The sequence below is a fragment of the Chiloscyllium plagiosum genome, unplaced genomic scaffold (assembly GCF_037043375.1).
Source record: "Chiloscyllium plagiosum isolate Xiang-an unplaced genomic scaffold, Cpla_swu_hap1 HiC_scaffold_42, whole genome shotgun sequence".
NCBI classification, from domain to species: domain Eukaryota; kingdom Metazoa; phylum Chordata; class Chondrichthyes; order Orectolobiformes; family Hemiscylliidae; genus Chiloscyllium; species Chiloscyllium plagiosum.
The window spans coordinates 105,456,998-105,480,484 of NW_028270180.1; the positions used below are offsets into that span (position 1 = coordinate 105,456,998).

A 23,487-nucleotide genomic window follows, 5' to 3' on the forward strand; every position below is an offset into this window, starting at 1 on the left:
CGAAATTCATTGGAACGATTTTCCCATTAGCTAGAAACCCAATAACAACGCGTAGAGTCACCGTAGGACTTCGTTTCACAACAGCGATGAAATAACAGTCTCCATTCGGTTCCAGTAAAAGCTCAACTTGCCTGGGACGGCAGAACTGTTTGGGATTTTCCGCGCGGGAGGCGAACACGATCATGACAGTAGAGACATTTTGAAATACTTGGCAGTATCCCACACCACAGTTAATTCCCTGGGAAGCAAACCCATTTTACTTTTGTTTTCAACATCAATATACAGTGGGCACCGAAACAGCATTTTAACAAGCTGCAGCGTTGGAGTGGATCAGCAGAAATGGCACTGGTGGGATTCGAACCAGTTTCGAGACTGGAACCTGGATCCAGCGCCTTAGACCGCTCGGCCAAACTACAAGCCGGCCGCGCCGCCTCATTTTCTTGTATTTCCAATTGTGCTCCTGCATAACAACAGATGCAAAGTCACATGAAATGGGGTTCCATGATTCCTCTCGGACTCGCACAGCTGCTGGGATGTGCCCGGCTACAATGTCAATTTCGCAGCAGATATTGATAGCCCATCAATCCAGACAAAAATCAATGGTAAGCTGAGTCTATCTTCTCAGACTCTTTTCAGCTACAAATGTATCTGTCAGTGCGTGAGAATATGGGTTCGCTTATGATTTGGTAAAATAACCATGAGCTGCTTGACATTACGGGAATTTCCATTCTTGCTTTGCTAAATGATTTCACCCATTGCTCGAAACAGGACGACTTTCACGTTTACACGGAATACGAAACACACCGGACTACAGTGAAAATGCACAAACCTGAGCAGGCCGTGTTCCACATCATACCGTGCAGCATAGTTTCAGTCACTGTGTCTGTTTTTTTTTCAGAATAAGAGTCCCAAAGAATGTTCTCCACCCTAAAACCGGAGGTAGCATTACAATCCGAGAACGACAGATCACATTGTGAGAATGCTCTGACCTCGGAGCCAGTTCGAGATGCCACTTTCCTTGCCTTTTACCTTAACCGTGCAATTTGCTGCTGAGATGTTCACTCCTGGACATGAGCCACATGGATACCAACTGAGTTGGAAACCTGTGTGGGAATCGAGGAGAAGCGACTCAATAAATTTTGCTAAATTCGGTGGTGCTTTTTAGAAATGCAGTTTCTGTTCACCTCAATCTAAAAGCCAGTTTCTGAACATAGTGACAGAAGTCAAAAGGTAATTACCTCACCCCACCCCCACTCCGGAAGAGGCGCTAACTGCCCTTGAGTGCTTTTTGTTCTCGATGTGAAGAGCTTTCACGCCTGAGTCACCTTCACGTCTCTGGTTGCTGAGTGAATCACAAAGAAGGAATTTCACCAGAGCTGCAACTGCCTCACTTCTCCACTCGCCCTCCCCGTTTACATTTTCCTGCTCGTCAGTGATTTGAAGAAAACCAAATGGAAGCGATGTCATTCTATAGCCTCTCTGTCGATTCCGCCGTTTCAGTTCCAACATGACTTTGATCTCGGGGCGGACCTTAATACTAGAGACGCTATGAATGCGCAAGTCGAAAGGTTCCTCTGAGAGTGTAATTTCTTTAATTGCTATTGTTGATTGAATGAGCCACTAACGTGCGAATTGCTCCAGAACATCTGATTCAAGACATCTGGTGCCAATTCTCGCACGTTGAATAACGATTGACAGCTTCCAAATGAGGTCTTTCTGAGACTACCTTGGGGTACATTTGACAGACAGACAAGTTCAGGAATTCGTGGTGCGCTGTGACACCAGAGCATCTGCATCTTTCCTGTCTGTGAACCGAGCCGCCTGCACAAGGAATGCAAATGCGGTACTGCTTTTCGTGGAAGGATCAGAAGGCGGTAAATACACTCTCAAACAGAGTGGCATGTAATCAGAACCAGGTTGGAGAAAAAGTTAACAACGCTTTGCACTGTAATTAAATGGAATTGCATAACATTTCACTACGAGAGCAGATTTGTTCAAGCAAATTCGAAGGCAGGTTTGCAGATGTGAAAGCATGCAAGAAAGCTCAGCTCTTGTCCAGGTAAAAGGCTGCAGTTGAAGAACAAAGCAGTTTCTGCCCAGTTTCGAACTGGGGACCTTTCGCGTGTGAGGCGAACGTGATGACCACTACACTACAGAAACAAGCCACAGCCGGCCGTGCGGCGGCTCCGTGGCGTGCAGCACTGAAAGCTGAATCCGTTTCACCTTTCTGTTTCCAATAGCTCGTTGTTGTCCAGCGTAATTGACATCTTGAAAACGTAAAAAAAAAGACACGTTAAATTGATGACAAAATATAGACAAAGATGTCGTCGATGTTTGTACCGTAGGGCGAGGTGGAATAGGCTGGGACGACTTTCCTTGCAGCGTAACAGCTGCGACATGACCTTATGGAAGGGTGGTAAACTGAGTATTTCCGTGTTTTACCCAAGTTGGTGTGAGTTGAAAACTCGACAGCATAGCTTTAAGGTGAGTGTGCTGAAAGTGACAAAGGACCTGAGGCACATTTCTCACAAAGAAGGTTGTGCGTGTTTGGAATGATCACCAGAGGAAGTGGAGAAGGCTATTACACTCAGAAAATTGCAAAGGTAATCGGTTGAGTTTCTTGATAGGAAGCGTTTAGAGGGATTGCGGCCAAATGCTGGGGAACGCGACTTGTTTAATTTTGGCTATGTGGTGAGCATGGACGAGGTCCACCGAAGTATCTTTTTCCACGGTGTACCCCAATAACGTCGTGTTGCTTCCACCGGCTTTAAAGGATTACTTTTTAGCGGAGCTTGCCATCGCAGTCTGTGGCACAATCATTTAGTCTGTTCGACTGCTCACGGGAAAGGTAGTATTGTGAAACACTGCAGAAACGAACGCCTTCCTTAGTTTAGCTCCGACTGACCATATTCTGTGAAATTTTCCCAGATCCTCAGCTGAGGATTTTTGCTGCTGAAAGTTACCTCAGAAACCCTGTTAAATCGAAATGTATTGAGCGAATCGCAAAACAGAAAGCATTTAACACGGAACACAAACAAAACTGGCATACCTCATGCATTTTCAGACACAGAGATGCATGAATGCTAAATGTGATACAGTCTGAGGGCATGAGTCATAAAGTAATCTCACAACTAACAACAGGGCATTTCCAAACGGCTCTTTCAAACATACTGCAGCCTTAGTGCACCACCGCTTTCCAGACAATGCTGAAATGAGAGAAAGAAAGAACATAATAAGAATTGGCCGTAAAAAGTGAATTTCACCAATCACAGTCTCGATTAGATTATCTTTCCCTTCCGATGTTCCCAAGTCGGAAATGAAGGAAGTGGGAGAAATTCAATAAGGTATGACATCGAAATTCATTGGAACGATTTTCCCATTAGCTAGAAACCCAATAACAACGCGTAGAGTCACCGTAGGACTTCGTTTCACAACAGCGATGAAATAACAGTCTCCATTCGGTTCCAGTAAAAGCTCAACTTGCCTGGGACGGCAGAACTGTTTGGGATTTTCCGCGCGGGAGGCGAACACGATCATGACAGTAGAGACATTTTGAAATACTTGGCAGTATCCCACACCACAGTTAATTCCCTGGGAAGCAAACCCATTTTACTTTTGTTTTCAACATCAATGTACAGTGGGCACCGAAACAGCATTTTAACAAGCTGCAGCGTTGGAGTGGATCAGCAGAAATGGCACTGGTGGGATTCGAACCAGTTTCGAGACTGGAACCTGGATCCAGCGCCTTAGACCGCTCGGCCAAACTACAAGCCGGCCGCGCCGCCTCATTTTCTTGTATTTCCAATTGTGCTCCTGCATAACAACAGATGCAAAGTCACATGAAATGGGGTTCCATGATTCCTCTCGGACTCGCACAGCTGCTGGGATGTGCCCGGCTACAATGTCAATTTCGCAGCAGATATTGATAGCCCATCAATCCAGACAAAAATCAATGGTAAGCTGAGTCTATCTTCTCAGACTCTTTTCAGCTACAAATGTATCTGTCAGTGCGTGAGAATATGGGTTCGCTTATGATTTGGTAAAATAACCATGAGCTGCTTGACATTACGGGAATTTCCATTCTTGCTTTGCTAAATGATTTCACCCATTGCTCGAAACAGGACGACTTTCACGTTTACACGGAATACGAAACACACCGGACTACAGTGAAAATGCACAAACCTGAGCAGGCCGTGTTCCACATCATACCGTGCAGCATAGTTTCAGTCACTGTGTCTGTTTTTTTTTTCAGAATAAGAGTCCCAAAGAATGTTCTCCACCCTAAAACCGGAGGTAGCATTACAATCCGAGAACGACAGATCACATTGTGAGAATGCTCTGACCTCGGAGCCAGTTCGAGATGCCACTTTCCTTGCCTTTTACCTTAACCGTGCAATTTGCTGCTGAGATGTTCACTCCTGGACATGAGCCACATGGATACCAACTGAGTTGGAAACCTGTGTGGGAATCGAGGAGAAGCGACTCAATAAATTTTGCTAAATTCGGTGGTGCTTTTTAGAAATGCAGTTTCTGTTCACCTCAATCTAAAAGCCAGTTTCTGAACATAGTGACAGAAGTCAAAAGGTAATTACCTCACCCCACCCCCACTCCGGAAGAGGCGCTAACTGCCCTTGAGTGCTTTTTGTTCTCGATGTGAAGAGCTTTCACGCCTGAGTCACCTTCACGTCTCTGGTTGCTGAGTGAATCACAAAGAAGGAATTTCACCAGAGCTGCAACTGCCTCACTTCTCCACTCGCCCTCCCCGTTTACATTTTCCTGCTCGTCATTGATTTGAAGAAAACCAAATGGAAGCGATGTCATTCTATAGCCTCTCTGTCGATTCCTCCGTTTCAGTTCCAACATGACTTAGATCTCGGGGCGGACCTTAATACTAGAGACGCTATGAATGCGCAAGTCGAAAGGTTCCTCTGAGAGTGTAATTTCTTTAATTGCTATTGTTGATTGAATGAGCCACTAACGTGCGAATTGCTCCAGAACATCTGATTCAAGACATCTGGTGCCAATTCTCGCACGTTGAATAACGATTGACAGCTTCCAAATGAGGTCTTTCTGAGACTACCTTGGGGTACATTTGACAGACAGACAAGTTCAGGAATTCGTGGTGCGCTGTGACACCAGAGCATCTGCATCTTTCCTGTCTGTGAACCGAGCCGCCTGCACAAGGAATGCAAATGCGGTACTGCTTTTCGTGGAAGGATCCGAAGGCGGTAAATACACTCTCAAACAGAGTGGCATGTAATCAGAACCAGGTTGGAGAAAAAGTTAACAACGCTTTGCACTGTAATTAAATGGAATTGCATAACATTTCACTACGAGAGCAGATTTGTTCAAGCAAATTCGAAGGCAGGTTTGCAGATATGAAAGCATGCAAGAAAGCTCAGCTCTTGTCCATGTAAAAGGCTGCAGTTGAAGAACAAAGCAGTTTCTGCCCAGTTTCGAACTGGCGACCTTTCGCGTGTGAGGCGAACGTGATGACCACTACACTACAGAAACAAGCCACAGCCGGCCGTGCGGCGGCTCCGTGGCGTGCAGCACTGAAAGCTGAATCCGTTTCACCTTTCTGTTTCCAATAGCTCGTTGTTGTCCAGCGTAATTGACATCTTGAAAACGTAAAAAAAAAGACACGTTAAATTGATGACAAAATATAGACAAAGATGTCGTCGATGTTTGTACCGTAGGGCGAGGTGGAATAGGCTGGGACGACTTTCCTTGCAGCGTAACAGCTGTGACATGACCTTATGGAAGGGTGGTAAACTGAGTATTTACGTGTTTTACCCAAGTTGGTGTGAGTTGAAAACTCGACAGCATAGCTTTAAGGTGAGTGTGCTGAAAGTGACAAAGGACCTGAGGCACATTTCTCACAAAGAAGGTTGTGCGTGTTTGGAATGATCACCAGAGGAAGTGGAGAAGGCTATTACACTCAGAAAATTGCAAAGGTAATCGGTTGAGTTTCTTGATAGGAAGCGTTTAGAGGGATTGCGGCCAAATGCTGGGGAACGCGACTTGTTTAATTTTGGCTATGTTGTGAGCATGGACGAGGTCCACCGAAGTATCTTTTTCCACGGTGTACCCCAATAACGTCGTGTTGCTTCCACCGGCTTTAAAGGATTACTTTTTAGCGGAGCTTGCCATCGCAGTCTGTGGCACAATCATTTAGTCTGTTCGACTGCTCACGGAAAAGGTAGTATTGTGAAACACTGCAGAAACGAACGCCTTCCTTAGTTTAGCTCCGACTGACCATATTCTGTGAAATTTTCCCAGATCCTCAGCTGAGGATTTTTGCTGCTGAAAGTTACCTCAGAAACCCTGTTAAATCGAAATGTATTGAGCGAATCGCAAAACAGAAAGCATTTAACACGGAACACAAACAAAACTGGCATACCTCATGCATTTTCAGACACAGAGATGCATGAATGCTAAATGTGATACAGTCTGAGGGCATGAGTCATAAAGTAATCTCACAACTAACAACAGGGCATTTCCAAACGGCTCTTTCAAACATACTGCAGCCTTAGTGCACCACCGCTTTCCAGACAATGCTGAAATGAGAGAAAGAAAGAACATAATAAGAATTGGCCGTAAAAAGTGAATTTCACCAATCACAGTCTCGATTAGATTATCTTTCCCTTCCGATGTTCCCAAGTCGGAAATGAAGGAAGTGGGAGAAATTCAATAAGGTATGACATCGAAATTCATTGGAACGATTTTCCCATTAGCTAGAAACCCAATAACAACGAGTAGAGTCACCGTAGGACTTCGTTTCACAACAGCGATGAAATAACAGTCTCCATTCGGTTCCAGTAAAAGCTCAACTTGCCTGGGACGGCAGAACAGTTTGGGATTTTCCGCGCGGGAGGCGAACACGATCATGACAGTAGAGACATTTTGAAATACTTGGCAGTATCCCACACCACAGTTAATTCCCTGGGAAGCAAACCCATTTTACTTTTGTTTTCAACATCAATATACAGTGGGCACCGAAACAGCATTTTAACAAGCTGCAGCGTTGGAGTGGATCAGCAGAAATGGCACTGGTGGGATTCGAACCAGTTTCGAGACTGGAACCTGGATCCAGCGCCTGAGACCGCTCGGCCAAACTACAAGCCGGCCGCGCCGCCTCATTTTCTTGTATTTCCAATTGTGCTCCTGCATAACAACAGATGCAAAGTCACATGAAATGGGGTTCCATGATTCCTCTCGGACTCGCACAGCTGCTGGGATGTGCCCGGCTACAATGTCAATTTCGCAGCAGATATTGATAGCCCATCAATCCAGACAAAAATCAATGGTAAGCTGAGTCTATCTTCTCAGACTCTTTTCAGCTACAAATGTATCTGTCAGTGCGTGAGAATATGGGTTCGCTTATGATTTGGTAAAATAACCATGAGCTGCTTGACATTACGGGAATTTCCATTCTTGCTTTGCTAAATGATTTCACCCATTGCTCGAAACAGGACGACTTTCACGTTTACACGGAATACGAAACACACCGGACTACAGTGAAAATGCACAAACCTGAGCAGGCCGTGTTCCACATCATACCGTGCAGCATAGTTTCAGTCACTGTGTCTGTTTTTTTTTTCAGAATAAGAGTCCCAAAGAATGTTCTCCACCCTAAAACCGGAGGTAGCATTACAATCCGAGAACGACAGATCACATTGTGAGAATGCTCTGACCTCGGAGCCAGTTCGAGATGCCACTTTCCTTGCCTTTTACCTTAACCGTGCAATTTGCTGCTGAGATGTTCACTCCTGGACATGAGCCACATGGATACCAACTGAGTTGGAAACCTGTGTGGGAATCGAGGAGAAGCGACTCAATAAATTTTGCTAAATTCGGTGGTGCTTTTTAGAAATGCAGTTTCTGTTCACCTCAATCTAAAAGCCAGTTTCTGAACATAGTGACAGAAGTCAAAAGGTAATTACCTCACCCCACCCCCACTCCGGAAGAGGCGCTAACTGCCCTTGAGTGCTTTTTGTTCTCGATGTGAAGAGCTTTCACGCCTGAGTCACCTTCACTTCTCTGGTTGCTGAGTGAATCACAAAGAAGGAATTTCACCAGAGCTGCAACTGCCTCACTTCTCCACTCGCCCTCCCCGTTAACATTTTCCTGCTCGTCAGTGATTTGAAGAAAACCAAATGGAAGCGATGTCATTCTATAGCCTCTCTGTCGATTCCTCCGTTTCAGTTCCAACATGACTTAGATCTCGGGGCGGACCTTAATACTAGAGACGCTATGAATGCGCAAGTCGAAAGGTTCCTCTGAGAGTGTAATTTCTTTAATTGCTATTGTTGATTGAATGAGCCACTAACGTGCGAATTGCTCCAGAACATCTGATTCAAGACATCTGGTGCCAATTCTCGCACGTTGAATAACGATTGACAGCTTCCAAATGAGGTCTTTCTGAGACTACCTTGGGGTACATTTGACAGACAGACAAGTTCAGGAATTCGTGGTGCGCTGTGACACCAGAGCATCTGCATCTTTCCTGTCTGTGAACCGAGCCGCCTGCACAAGGAATGCAAATGCGGTACTGCTTTTCGTGGAAGGATCAGAAGGCGGTAAATACACTCTCAAACAGAGTGGCATGTAATCAGAACCAGGTTGGAGAAAAAGTTAACAACGCTTTGCACTGTAATTAAATGGAATTGCATAACATTTCACTACGAGAGCAGATTTGTTCAAGCAAATTCGAAGGCAGGTTTGCAGATGTGAAAGCATGCAAGAAAGCTCAGCTCTTGTCCATGTAAAAGGCTGCAGTTGAAGAACAAAGCAGTTTCTGCCCAGTTTCGAACTGGGGACCTTTCGCGTGTGAGGCGAACGTGATGACCACTACACTACAGAAACAAGCCACAGCCGGCCGTGCGGCGGCTCCGTGGCGTGCAGCACTGAAAGCTGAATCCGTTTCACCTTTCTGTTTCCAATAGCTCGTTGTTGTCCAGCGTAATTGACATCTTGAAAACGTAAAAAAAAAGACACGTTAAATTGATGACAAAATATAGACAAAGATGTCGTCGATGTTTGTACCGTAGGGCGAGGTGGAATAGGCTGGGACGACTTTCCTTGCAGCGTAACAGCTGCGACATGACCTTATGGAAGGGTGGTAAACTGAGTATTTACGTGTTTTACCCAAGTTGGTGTGAGTTGAAAACTCGACAGCATAGCTTTAAGGTGAGTGTGCTGAAAGTGACAAAGGACCTGAGGCACATTTCTCACAAAGAAGGTTGTGCGTGTTTGGAATGATCACCAGAGGAAGTGGAGAAGGCTATTACACTCAGAAAATTGCAAAGGTAATCGGTTGAGTTTCTTGATAGGAAGCGTTTAGAGGGATTGCGGCCAAATGCTGGGGAACGCGACTTGTTTAATTTTGGCTATGTGGTGAGCATGGACGAGGTCCACCGAAGTATCTTTTTCCACGGTGTACCCCAATAACGTCGTGTTGCTTCCACCGGCTTTAAAGGATTACTTTTTAGCGGAGCTTGCCATCGCAGTCTGTGGCACAATCATTTAGTCTGTTCGACTGCTCACGGAAAAGGTAGTATTGTGAAACACTGCAGAAACGAACGCCTTCCTTAGTTTAGCTCCGACTGACCATATTCTGTGAAATTTTCCCAGATCCTCAGCTGAGGATTTTTGCTGCTGAAAGTTACCTCAGAAACCCTGTTAAATCGAAATGTATTGAGCGAATCGCAAAACAGAAAGCATTTAACACGGAACACAAACAAAACTGGCATACCTCATGCATTTTCAGACACAGAGATGCATGAATGCTAAATGTGATACAGTCTGAGGGCATGAGTCATAAAGTAATCTCACAACTAACAACAGGGCATTTCCAAACGGCTCTTTCAAACATACTGCAGCCTTAGTGCACCACCGCTTTCCAGACAATGCTGAAATGAGAGAAAGAAAGAACATAATAAGAATTGGCCGTAAAAAGTGAATTTCACCAATCACAGTCTCGATTAGATTATCTTTCCCTTCCGATGTTCCCAAGTCGGAAATGAAGGAAGTGGGAGAAATTCAATAAGGTATGACATCGAAATTCATTGGAACGATTTTCCCATTAGCTAGAAACCCAATAACAACGAGTAGAGTCACCGTAGGACTTCGTTTCACAACAGCGATGAAATAACAGTCTCCATTCGGTTCCAGTAAAAGCTCAACTTGCCTGGGACGGCAGAACAGTTTGGGATTTTCCGCGCGGGAGGCGAACACGATCATGACAGTAGAGACATTTTGAAATACTTGGCAGTATCCCACACCACAGTTAATTCCCTGGGAAGCAAACCCATTTTACTTTTGTTTTCAACATCAATATACAGTGGGCACCGAAACAGCATTTTAACAAGCTGCAGCGTTGGAGTGGATCAGCAGAAATGGCACTGGTGGGATTCGAACCAGTTTCGAGACTGGAACCTGGATCCAGCGCCTGAGACCGCTCGGCCAAACTACAAGCCGGCCGCGCCGCCTCATTTTCTTGTATTTCCAATTGTGCTCCTGCATAACAACAGATGCAAAGTCACATGAAATGGGGTTCCATGATTCCTCTCGGACTCGCACAGCTGCTGGGATGTGCCCGGCTACAATGTCAATTTCGCAGCAGATATTGATAGCCCATCAATCCAGACAAAAATCAATGGTAAGCTGAGTCTATCTTCTCAGACTCTTTTCAGCTACAAATGTATCTGTCAGTGCGTGAGAATATGGGTTCGCTTATGATTTGGTAAAATAACCATGAGCTGCTTGACATTACGGGAATTTCCATTCTTGCTTTGCTAAATGATTTCACCCATTGCTCGAAACAGGACGACTTTCACGTTTACACGGAATACGAAACACACCGGACTACAGTGAAAATGCACAAACCTGAGCAGGCCGTGTTCCACATCATACCGTGCAGCATAGTTTCAGTCACTGTGTCTGTTTTTTTTTCAGAATAAGAGTCCCAAAGAATGTTCTCCACCCTAAAACCGGAGGTAGCATTACAATCCGAGAACGACAGATCACATTGTGAGAATGCTCTGACCTCGGAGCCAGTTCGAGATGCCACTTTCCTTGCCTTTTACCTTAACCGTGCAATTTGCTGCTGAGATGTTCACTCCTGGACATGAGCCACATGGATACCAACTGAGTTGGAAACCTGTGTGGGAATCGAGGAGAAGCGACTCAATAAATTTTGCTAAATTCGGTGGTGCTTTTTAGAAATGCAGTTTCTGTTCACCTCAACCTAAAAGCCAGTTTCTGAACATAGTGACAGAAGTCAAAAGGTAATTACCTCACCCCACCCCCACTCCGGAAGAGGCGCTAACTGCCCTTGAGTGCTTTTTGTTCTCGATGTGAAGAGCTTTCACGCCTGAGTCACCTTCACGTCTCTGGTTGCTGAGTGAATCACAAAGAAGGAATTTCACCAGAGCTGCAACTGCCTCACTTCTCCACTCGCCCTCCCCGTTTACATTTTCCTGCTCGTCAGTGATTTGAAGAAAACCAAATGGAAGCGATGTCATTCTATAGCCTCTCTGTCGATTCCTCCGTTTCAGTTCCAACATGACTTAGATCTCGGGGCGGACCTTAATACTAGAGACGCTATGAATGCGCAAGTCGAAAGGTTCCTCTGAGAGTGTAATTTCTTTAATTGCTATTGTTGATTGAATGAGCCACTAACGTGCGAATTGCTCCAGAACATCTGATTCAAGACATCTGGTGCCAATTCTCGCACGTTGAATAACGATTGACAGCTTCCAAATGAGGTCTTTCTGAGACTACCTTGGGGTACATTTGACAGACAGACAAGTTCAGGAATTCGTGGTGCGCTGTGACACCAGAGCATCTGCATCTTTCCTGTCTGTGAACCGAGCCGCCTGCACAAGGAATGCAAATGCGGTACTGCTTTTCGTGGAAGGATCAGAAGGCGGTAAATACACTCTCAAACAGAGTGGCATGTAATCAGAACCAGGTTGGAGAAAAAGTTAACAACGCTTTGCACTGTAATTAAATGGAATTGCATAACATTTCACTACGAGAGCAGATTTGTTCAAGCAAATTCGAAGGCAGGTTTGCAGATGTGAAAGCATGCAAGAAAGCTCAGCTCTTGTCCAGGTAAAAGGCTGCAGTTGAAGAACAAAGCAGTTTCTGCCCAGTTTCGAACTGGGGACCTTTCGCGTGTGAGGCGAACGTGATGACCACTACACTACAGAAACAAGCCACAGCCGGCCGTGCGGCGGCTCCGTGGCGTGCAGCACTGAAAGCTGAATCCGTTTCACCTTTCTGTTTCCAATAGCTCGTTGTTGTCCAGCGTAATTGACATCTTGAAAACGTAAAAAAAAAGACACGTTAAATTGATGACAAAATATAGACAAAGATGTCGTCGATGTTTGTACCGTAGGGCGAGGTGGAATAGGCTGGGACGACTTTCCTTGCAGCGTAACAGCTGTGACATGACCTTATGGAAGGGTGGTAAACTGAGTATTTACGTGTTTTACCCAAGTTGGTGTGAGTTGAAAACTCGACAGCATAGCTTTAAGGTGAGTGTGCTGAAAGTGACAAAGGACCTGAGGCACATTTCTCACAAAGAAGGTTGTGCGTGTTTGGAATGATCACCAGAGGAAGTGGAGAAGGCTATTACACTCAGAAAATTGCAAAGGTAATCGGTTGAGTTTCTTGATAGGAAGCGTTTAGAGGGATTGCGGCCAAATGCTGGGGAACGCGACTTGTTTAATTTTGGCTATGTTGTGAGCATGGACGAGGTCCACCGAAGTATCTTTTTCCACGGTGTACCCCAATAACGTCGTGTTGCTTCCACCGGCTTTAAAGGATTACTTTTTAGCGGAGCTTGCCATCGCAGTCTGTGGCACAATCATTTAGTCTGTTCGACTGCTCACGGAAAAGGTAGTATTGTGAAACACTGCAGAAACGAACGCCTTCCTTAGTTTAGCTCCGACTGACCATATTCTGTGAAATTTTCCCAGATCCTCAGCTGAGGATTTTTGCTGCTGAAAGTTACCTCAGAAACCCTGTTAAATCGAAATGTATTGAGCGAATCGCAAAACAGAAAGCATTTAACACGGAACACAAACAAAACTGGCATACCTCATGCATTTTCAGACACAGAGATGCATGAATGCTAAATGTGATACAGTCTGAGGGCATGAGTCATAAAGTAATCTCACAACTAACAACAGGGCATTTCCAAACGGCTCTTTCAAACATACTGCAGCCTTAGTGCACCACCGCTTTCCAGACAATGCTGAAATGAGAGAAAGAAAGAACATAATAAGAATTGGCCGTAAAAAGTGAATTTCACCAATCACAGTCTCGATTAGATTATCTTTCCCTTCCGATGTTCCCAAGTCGGAAATGAAGGAAGTGGGAGAAATTCAATAAGGTATGACATCGAAATTCATTGGAACGATTTTCCCATTAGCTAGAAACCCAATAACAACGAGTAGAGTCACCGTAGGACTTCGTTTCACAACAGCGATGAAATAACAGTCTCCATTCGGTTCCAGTAAAAGCTCAACTTGCCTGGGACGGCAGAACAGTTTGGGATTTTCCGCGCGGGAGGCGAACACGATCATGACAGTAGAGACATTTTGAAATACTTGGCAGTATCCCACACCACAGTTAATTCCCTGGGAAGCAAACCCATTTTACTTTTGTTTTCAACATCAATATACAGTGGGCACCGAAACAGCATTTTAACAAGCTGCAGCGTTGGAGTGGATCAGCAGAAATGGCACTGGTGGGATTCGAACCAGTTTCGAGACTGGAACCTGGATCCAGCGCCTGAGACCGCTCGGCCAAACTACAAGCCGGCCGCGCCGCCTCATTTTCTTGTATTTCCAATTGTGCTCCTGCATAACAACAGATGCAAAGTCACATGAAATGGGGTTCCATGATTCCTCTCGGACTCGCACAGCTGCTGGGATGTGCCCGGCTACAATGTCAATTTCGCAGCAGATATTGATAGCCCATCAATCCAGACAAAAATCAATGGTAAGCTGAGTCTATCTTCTCAGACTCTTTTCAGCTACAAATGTATCTGTCAGTGCGTGAGAATATGGGTTCGCTTATGATTTGGTAAAATAACCATGAGCTGCTTGACATTACGGGAATTTCCATTCTTGCTTTGCTAAATGATTTCACCCATTGCTCGAAACAGGACGACTTTCACGTTTACACGGAATACGAAACACACCGGACTACAGTGAAAATGCACAAACCTGAGCAGGCCGTGTTCCACATCATACCGTGCAGCATAGTTTCAGTCACTGTGTCTGTTTTTTTTTTCAGAATAAGAGTCCCAAAGAATGTTCTCCACCCTAAAACCGGAGGTAGCATTACAATCCGAGAACGACAGATCACATTGTGAGAATGCTCTGACCTCGGAGCCAGTTCGAGATGCCACTTTCCTTGCCTTTTACCTTAACCGTGCAATTTGCTGCTGAGATGTTCACTCCTGGACATGAGCCACATGGATACCAACTGAGTTGGAAACCTGTGTGGGAATCGAGGAGAAGCGACTCAATAAATTTTGTTAAATTCGGTGGTGCTTTTTAGAAATGCAGTTTCTGTTCACCTCAATCTAAAAGCCAGTTTCTGAACATAGTGACAGAAGTCAAAAGGTAATTACCTCACCCCACCCCCACTCCGGAAGAGGCGCTAACTGCCCTTGAGTGCTTTTTGTTCTCGATGTGAAGAGCTTTCACGCCTGAGTCACCTTCACTTCTCTGGTTGCTGAGTGAATCACAAAGAAGGAATTTCACCAGAGCTGCAACTGCCTCACTTCTCCACTCGCCCTCCCCGTTTACATTTTCCTGCTCGTCAGTGATTTGAAGAAAACCAAATGGAAGCGATGTCATTCTATAGCCTCTCTGTCGATTCCTCCGTTTCAGTTCCAACATGACTTAGATCTCGGGGCGGATCTTAATACTAGAGACGCTATGAATGCGCAAGTCGAAAGGTTCCTCTGAGAGTGTAATTTCTTTAATTGCTATTGTTGATTGAATGAGCCACTAACGTGCGAATTGCTCCAGAACATCTGATTCAAGACATCTGGTGCCAATTCTCGCACGTTGAATAACGATTGACAGCTTCCAAATGAGGTCTTTCTGAGACTACCTTGGGGTACATTTGACAGACAGACAAGTTCAGGAATTCGTGGTGCGCTGTGACACCAGAGCATCTGCATCTTTCCTGTCTGTGAACCGAGCCGCCTGCACAAGGAATGCAAATGCGGTACTGCTTTTCGTGGAAGGATCAGAAGGCGGTAAATACACTCTCAAACAGAGTGGCATGTAATCAGAACCAGGTTGGAGAAAAAGTTAACAACGCTTTGCACTGTAATTAAATGGAATTGCATAACATTTCACTACGAGAGCAGATTTGTTCAAGCAAATTCGAAGGCAGGTTTGCAGATGTGAAAGCATGCAAGAAAGCTCAGCTCTTGTCCATGTAAAAGGCTGCAGTTGAAGAACAAAGCAGTTTCTGCCCAGTTTCGAACTGGGGACCTTTCGCGTGTGAGGCGAACGTGATGACCACTACACTACAGAAACAAGCCACAGCCGGCCGTGCGGCGGCTCCGTGGCGTGCAGCACTGAAAACTGAATCCGTTTCACCTTTCTGTTTCCAATAGCTCGTTGTTGTCCAGCGTAATTGACATCTTGAAAACGTAAAAAAAAAAGACACGTTAAATTGATGACAAAATATAGACAAAGATGTCGTCGATGTTTGTACCGTAGGGCGAGGTGGAATAGGCTGGGACGACTTTCCTTGCAGCGTAACAGCTGCGACATGACCTTATGGAAGGGTGGTAAACTGAGTATTTACGTGTTTTACCCAAGTTGGTGTGAGTTGAAAACTCGACAGCATAGCTTTAAGGTGAGTGTGCTGAAAGTGACAAAGGACCTGAGGCACATTTCTCACAAAGAAGGTTGTGCGTGTTTGGAATGATCACCAGAGGAAGTGGAGAAGGCTATTACACTCAGAAAATTGCAAAGGTAATCGGTTGAGTTTCTTGATAGGAAGCGTTTAGAGGGATTGCGGCCAAATGCTGGGGAACGCGACTTGTTTAATTTTGGCTATGTGGTGAGCATGGACGAGGTCCACCGAAGTATCTTTTTCCACGGTGTACCCCAATAACGTCGTGTTGCTTCCACCGGCTTTAAAGGATTACTTTTTAGCGGAGCTTGCCATCGCAGTCTGTGGCACAATCATTTAGTCTGTTCGACTGCTCACGGGAAAGGTAGTATTGTGAAACACTGCAGAAACGAACGCCTTCCTTAATTTAGCTCCGACTGACCATATTCTGTGAAATTTTCCCAGATCCTCAGCTGAGGATTTTTGCTGCTGAAAGTTACCTCAGAAACCCTGTTAAATCGAAATGTATTGAGCGAATCGCAAAACAGAAAGCATTTAACACGGAACACAAACAAAACTGGCATACCTCATGCATTTTCAGACACAGAGATGCATGAATGCTAAATGTGATACAGTCTGAGGGCATGAGTCATAAAGTAATCTCACAACTAACAACAGGGCATTTCCAAACGGCTCTTTCAAACATACTGCAGCCTTAGTGCACCACCGCTTTCCAGACAATGCTGAAATGAGAGAAAGAAAGAACATAATAAGAATTGGCCGATAAAAAGTGAATTTCACCAATCACAGTCTCGATTAGATTACCTTTCCCTTCCGATGTTCCCAAGTCGGAAATGAAGGAAGTGGGAGAAATTCAATAAGGTATGACATCGAAATTCATTGGAACGATTTTCCCATTAGCTAGAAACCCAATAACAACGCGTAGAGTCACCGTAGGACTTCGTTTCACAACAGCGATGAAATAACAGTCTCCATTGGGTTCCAGTAAAAGCTCAACTTGCCTGGGACGGCAGAACTGTTTGGGATTTTCCGCGCGGGAGGCGAACACGATCATGACAGTAGAGACATTTTGAAATACTTGGCAGTATCCCACACCACAGTTAATTCCCTGGGAAGCAAACCCATTTTACTTTTGTTTTCAACATCAATATACAGTGGGCACCGAAACAGCATTTTAACAAGCTGCAGCGTTGGAGTGGATCAGCAGAAATGGCACTGGTGGGATTCGAACCAGTTTCGAGACTGGAACCTGGATCCAGCGCCTTAGACCGCTCGGCCAAACTACAAGCCGGCCGCGCCGCCTCATTTTCTTGTATTTCCAATTGTGCTCCTGCATAACAACAGATGCAAAGTCACATGAAATGGGGTTCCATGATTCCTCTCGGACTCGCACAGCTGCTGGGATGTGCCCGGCTACAATGTCAATTTCGCAGCAGATATTGATAGCCCATCAATCCAGACAAAAATCAATGGTAAGCTGAGTCTATCTTCTCAGACTCTTTTCAGCTACAAATGTATCTGTCAGTGCGTGAGAATATGGGTTCGCTTATGATTTGGTAAAATAACCATGAGCTGCTTGACATTACGGGAATTTCCATTCTTGCTTTGCTAAATGATTTCACCCATTGCTCGAAACAGGACGACTTTCACGTTTACACGGAATACGAAACACACCGGACTACAGTGAAAATGCACAAACCTGAGCAGGCCGTGTTCCACATCATACCGTGCAGCATAGTTTCAGTCACTGTGTCTGTTTTTTTTTCAGAATAAGAGTCCCAAAGAATGTTCTCCACCCTAAAACCGGAGGTAGCATTACAATCCGAGAACGACAGATCACATTGTGAGAATGCTCTGACCTCGGAGCCAGTTCGAGATGCCACTTTCCTTGCCTTTTACCTTAACCGTGCAATTTGCTGCTGAGATGTTCACTCCTGGACATGAGCCACATGGATACCAACTGAGTTGGAAACCTGTGTGGGAATCGAGGAGAAGCGACTCAATAAATTTTGCTAAATTCGGTGGTGCTTTTTAGAAATGCAGTTTCTGTTCACCTCAACCTAAAAGCCAGTTTCTGAACATAGTGACAGAAGTCAAAAGGTAATTACCTCACCCCACCCCCACTCCGGAAGAGGCGCTAACTGCCCTTGAGTGCTTTTTGTTCTCGATGTGAAGAGCTTTCACGCCTGAGTCACCTTCACGTCTCTGGTTGCTGAGTGAATCACAAAGAAGGAATTTCACCAGAGCTGCAACTGCCTCACTTCTCCACTCGCCCTCCCCGTTTACATTTTCCTGCTCGTCAGTGATTTGAAGAAAACCAAATGGAAGCGATGTCATTCTATAGCCTCTCTGTCGATTCCTCCGTTTCAGTTCCAACATGACTTAGATCTCGGGGCGGACCTTAATACTAGAGACGCTATGAATGCGCAAGTCGAAAGGTTCCTCTGAGAGTGTAATTTCTTTAATTGCTATTGTTGATTGAATGAGCCACTAACGTGCGAATTGCTCCAGAACATCTGATTCAAGACATCTGGTGCCAATTCTCGCACGTTGAATAACGATTGACAGCTTCCAAATGAGGTCTTTCTGAGACTACCTTGGGGTACATTTGACAGACAGACAAGTTCAGGAATTCGTGGTGCGCTGTGACACCAGAGCATCTGCATCTTTCCTGTCTGTGAACCGAGCCGCCTGCACAAGGAATGCAAATGCGGTACTGCTTTTCGTGGAAGGATCCGAAGGCGGTAAATACACTCTCAAACAGAGTGGCATGTAATCAGAACCAGGTTGGAGAAAAAGTTAACAACGCTTTGCACTGTAATTAAATGGAATTGCATAACATTTCACTACGAGAGCAGATTTGTTCAAGCAAATTCGAAGGCAGGTTTGCAGATGTGAAAGCATACAAGAAAGCTCAGCTCTTGTCCAGGTAAAAGGCTGCAGTTGAAGAACAAAGCAGTTTCTGCCCAGTTTCGAACTGGGGACCTTTCGCGTGTGAGGCGAACGTGATGACCACTACACTACAGAAACAAGCCACAGCCGGCCGTGCGGCGGCTCCGTGGCGTGCAGCACTGAAAGCTGAATCCGTTTCACCTTTCTGTTTCCAATAGCTCGTTGTTGTCCAGCGTAATTGACATCTTGAAAACGTAAAAAAAAAAAGACACGTTAAATTGATGACAAAATATAGACAAAGATGTCGTCGATGTTTGTACCGTAGGGCGAGGTGGAATAGGCTGGGACGACTTTCCTTGCAGCGTAACAGCTGTGACATGACCTCATGGAAGGGTGGTAAACTGAGTATTTACGTGTTTTACCCAAGTTGGTGTGAGTTGAAAACTCGACAGCATAGCTTTAAGGTGAGTGTGCTGAAAGTGACAAAGGACCTGAGGCACATTTCTCACAAAGAAGGTTGTGCGTGTTTGGAATGATCACCAGAGGAAGTGGAGAAGGCTATTACACTCAGAAAATTGCAAAGGTAATCGGTTGAGTTTCTTGATAGGAAGCGTTTAGAGGGATTGCGGCCAAATGCTGGGGAACGCGACTTGTTTAATTTTGGCTATGTGGTGAGCATGGACGAGGTCCACCGAAGTATCTTTTTCCACGGTGTACCCCAATAACGTCGTGTTGCTTCCACCGGCTTTAAAGGATTACTTTTTAGCGGAGCTTGCCATCGCAGTCTGTGGCACAATCATTTAGTCTGTTCGACTGCTCACGGGAAAGGTAGTATTGTGAAACACTGCAGAAACGAACGACTTCCTTAATTTAGCTCCGACTGACCATATTCTGTGAAATTTTCCCAGATCCTCAGCTGAGGATTTTTGCTGCTGAAAGTTACCTCAGAAACCCTGTTAAATCGAAATGTATTGAGCGAATCGCAAAACAGAAAACATTTAACACGGAACACAAACAAAACTGGCATACCTCATGCATTTTCAGACACAGAGATGCATGAATGCTAAATGTGATACAGTCTGAGGGCATGAGTCATAAAGTAATCTCACAACTAACAACAGGGCATTTCCAAACGGCTCTTTCAAACATACTGCAGCCTTAGTGCACCACCGCTTTCCAGACAATGCTGAAATGAGAGAAAGAAAGAACATAATAAGAATTGGCCGATAAAAAGTGAATTTCACCAATCACAGTCTCGATTAGATTACCTTTCCCTTCCGATGTTCCCAAGTCGGAAATGAAGGAAGTGGGAGAAATTCAATAAGGTATGACATCGAAATTCATTGGAACGATTTTCCCATTAGCTAGAAACCCAATAACAACGCGTAGAGTCACCGTAGGACTTCGTTTCACAACAGCGATGAAATAACAGTCTCCATTGGGTTCCAGTAAAAGCTCAACTTGCCTGGGACGGCAGAACTGTTTGGGATTTTCCGCGCGGGAGGCGAACACGATCATGACAGTAGAGACATTTTGAAATACTTGGCAGTATCCCACACCACAGTTAATTCCCTGGGAAGCAAACCCATTTTACTTTTGTTTTCAACATCAATATACAGTGGGCACCGAAACAGCATTTTAACAAGCTGCAGCGTTGGAGTGGATCAGCAGAAATGGCACTGGTGGGATTCGAACCAGTTTCGAGACTGGAACCTGGATCCAGCGCCTTAGACCGCTCGGCCAAACTACAAGCCGGCCGCGCCGCCTCATTTTCTTGTATTTCCAATTGTGCTCCTGCATAACAACAGATGCAAAGTCACGTGAAATGGGGTTCCATGATTCCTCTCGGACTCGCACAGCTGCTGGGATGTGCCCGGCTACAATGTCAATTTCGCAGCAGATATTGATAGCCCATCAATCCAGACAAAAATCAATGGTAAGCTGAGTCTATCTTCTCAGACTCTTTTCAGCTACAAATGTGTCTGTCAGTGCGTGAGAATATGGGTTCGCTTATGATTTGGTAAAATAACCATGAGCTGCTTGACATTACGGGAATTTCCATTCTTGCTTTGCTAAATGATTTCACCCATTGCTCGAAACAGGACGACTTTCACGTTTACACGGAATACGAAACACACCGGACTACAGTGAAAATGCACAAACCTGAGCAGGCCGTGTTCCACATCATACCGTGCAGCATAGTTTCAGTCACTGTGTCTGTTTTTTTTTTCAGAATAAGAGTCCCAAAGAATGTTCTCCACCCTAAAACCGGAGGTAGCATTACAATCCGAGAACGACAGATCACATTGTGAGAATGCTCTGACCTCGGAGCCAGTTCGAGATGCCACTTTCCTTGCCTTTTACCTTAACCGTGCAATTTGCTGCTGAGATGTTCACTCCTGGACATGAGCCACATGGATACCAACTGAGTTGGAAACCTGTGTGGGAATCGAGGAGAAGCGACTCAATAAATTTTGCTAAATTCGGTGGTGCTTTTTAGAAATGCAGTTTCTGTTCACCTCAACCTAAAAGCCAGTTTCTGAACATAGTGACAGAAGTCAAAAGGTAATTACCTCACCCCACCCCCACTCCGGAAGAGGCGCTAACTGCCCTTGAGTGCTTTTTGTTCTCGATGTGAAGAGCTTTCACGCCTGAGTCACCTTCACGTCTCTGGTTGCTGAGTGAATCACAAAGAAGGAATTTCACCAGAGCTGCAACTGCCTCACTTCTCCACTCGCCCTCCCCGTTTACATTTTCCTGCTCGTCAGTGATTTGAAGAAAACCAAATGGAAGCGATGTCATTCTATAGCCTCTCTGTCGATTCCTCCGTTTCAGTTCCAACATGACTTAGATCTCGGGGCGGACCTTAATACTAGAGACGCTATGAATGCGCAAGTCGAAAGGTTCCTCTGAGAGTGTAATTTCTTTAATTGCTATTGTTGATTGAATGAGCCACTAACGTGCGAATTGCTCCAGAACATCTGATTCAAGACATCTGGTGCCAATTCTCGCACGTTGAATAACGATTGACAGCTTCCAAATGAGGTCTTTCTGAGACTACCTTGGGGTACATTTGACAGACAGACAAGTTCAGGAATTCGTGGTGCGCTGTGACACCAGAGCATCTGCATCTTTCCTGTCTGTGAACCGAGCCGCCTGCACAAGGAATGCAAATGCGGTACTGCTTTTCGTGGAAGGATCCGAAGGCGGTAAATACACTCTCAAACAGTGGCATGTAATCAGAACCAGGTTGGAGAAAAAGTTAACAACGCTTTGCACTGTAATTAAATGGAATTGCATAACATTTCACTACGAGAGCAGATTTGTTCAAGCAAATTCGAAGGCAGGTTTGCAGATGTGAAAGCATGCAAGAAAGCTCAGCTCTTGTCCAGGTAAAAGGCTGCAGTTGAAGAACAAAGCAGTTTCTGCCCAGTTTCGAACTGGGGACCTTTCGCGTGTGAGGCGAACGTGATGACCACTTCACTACAGAAACAAGCCACAGCCGGCCGTGCGGCGGCTCCGTGGCGTGCAGCACTGAAAGCTGAATCCGTTTCACCTTTCTGTTTCCAATAGCTCGTTGTTGTCCAGCGTAATTGACATCTTGAAAACGTAAAAAAAAAGACACGTTAAATTGATGACAAAATATAGACAAAGATGTCGTCGATGTTTGTACCGTAGGGCGAGGTGGAATAGGCTGGGACGACTTTCCTTGCAGCGTAACAGCTGTGACATGACCTCATGGAAGGGTGGTAAACTGAGTATTTAGGTGTTTTACCCAAGTTGGTGTGAGTTGAAAACTCGACAGCATAGCTTTAAGGTGAGTGTGCTGAAAGTGACAAAGGACCTGAGGCACATTTCTCACAAAGAAGGTTGTGCGTGTTTGGAATGATCACCAGAGGAAGTGGAGAAGGCTATTACACTCAGAAAATTGCAAAGGTAATCGGTTGAGTTTCTTGATAGGAAGCGTTTAGAGGGATTGCGGCCAAATGCTGGGGAACGCGACTTGTTTAATTTTGGCTATGTGGTGAGCATGGACGAGGTCCACCGAAGTATCTTTTTCCACGGTGTACCCCAATAACGTCGTGTTGCTTCCACCGGCTTTAAAGGATTACTTTTTAGCGGAGCTTGCCATCGCAGTCTGTGGCACAATCATTTAGTCTGTTCGACTGCTCACGGGAAAGGTAGTATTGTGAAACACTGCAGAAACGAACGCCTTCCTTAGTTTAGCTCCGACTGACCATATTCTGTGAAATTTTCCCAGATCCTCAGCTGAGGATTTTTGCTGCTGAAAGTTACCTCAGAAACCCTGTTAAATCGAAATGTATTGAGCGAATCGCAAAACAGAAAGCATTTAACACGGAACACAAACAAAACTGGCATACCTCATGCATTTTCAGACACAGAGATGCATGAATGCTAAATGTGATACAGTCTGAGGGCATGAGTCATAAAGTAATCTCACAACTAACAACAGGGCATTTCCAAACGACTCTTTCAAACATACTGCAGCCTTAGTGCACCACCGCTTTCCAGACAATGCTGAAATGAGAGAAAGAAAGAACATAATAAGAATTGGCCGTAAAAAGTGAATTGCACCAATCACAGTCTCGATTAGATTACCTTTCCCTTCCGATGTTCCCAAGTCGGAAATGAAGGAAGTGGGAGAAATTCAATAAGGTATGACATCGAAATTCA

At 45.1% G+C, this 23,487-nt stretch overlaps 5 non-coding genes across 5 annotated transcripts; all 5 read right to left on the reverse strand.

Annotated features, from left to right (window-relative positions):
* Positions 1-2,087: 2,087 nt before the first annotated feature.
* Positions 2,088-2,160, reverse strand: trnav-cac (transfer RNA valine (anticodon CAC)). The gene has a single exon. It is a non-coding gene; the product is annotated as a tRNA-Val (tRNA).
* A 6,635-nt stretch (positions 2,161-8,795) lies between these two features.
* Positions 8,796-8,868, reverse strand: trnav-cac (transfer RNA valine (anticodon CAC)). The gene has a single exon. It is a non-coding gene; the product is annotated as a tRNA-Val (tRNA).
* A 3,280-nt stretch (positions 8,869-12,148) lies between these two features.
* On the reverse strand, positions 12,149-12,221 carry trnav-cac (transfer RNA valine (anticodon CAC)). Its single transcript has one exon. It is a non-coding gene; the product is annotated as a tRNA-Val (tRNA).
* A 3,281-nt stretch (positions 12,222-15,502) lies between these two features.
* Positions 15,503-15,575, reverse strand: trnav-cac (transfer RNA valine (anticodon CAC)). Its single transcript has one exon. It is a non-coding gene; the product is annotated as a tRNA-Val (tRNA).
* Positions 15,576-18,857: 3,282 nt separating this feature from the next.
* trnav-cac (transfer RNA valine (anticodon CAC)) lies at positions 18,858-18,930 on the reverse strand. Its single transcript has one exon. It is a non-coding gene; the product is annotated as a tRNA-Val (tRNA).
* Between the last annotated feature and the right edge of the window lie 4,557 nt (positions 18,931-23,487).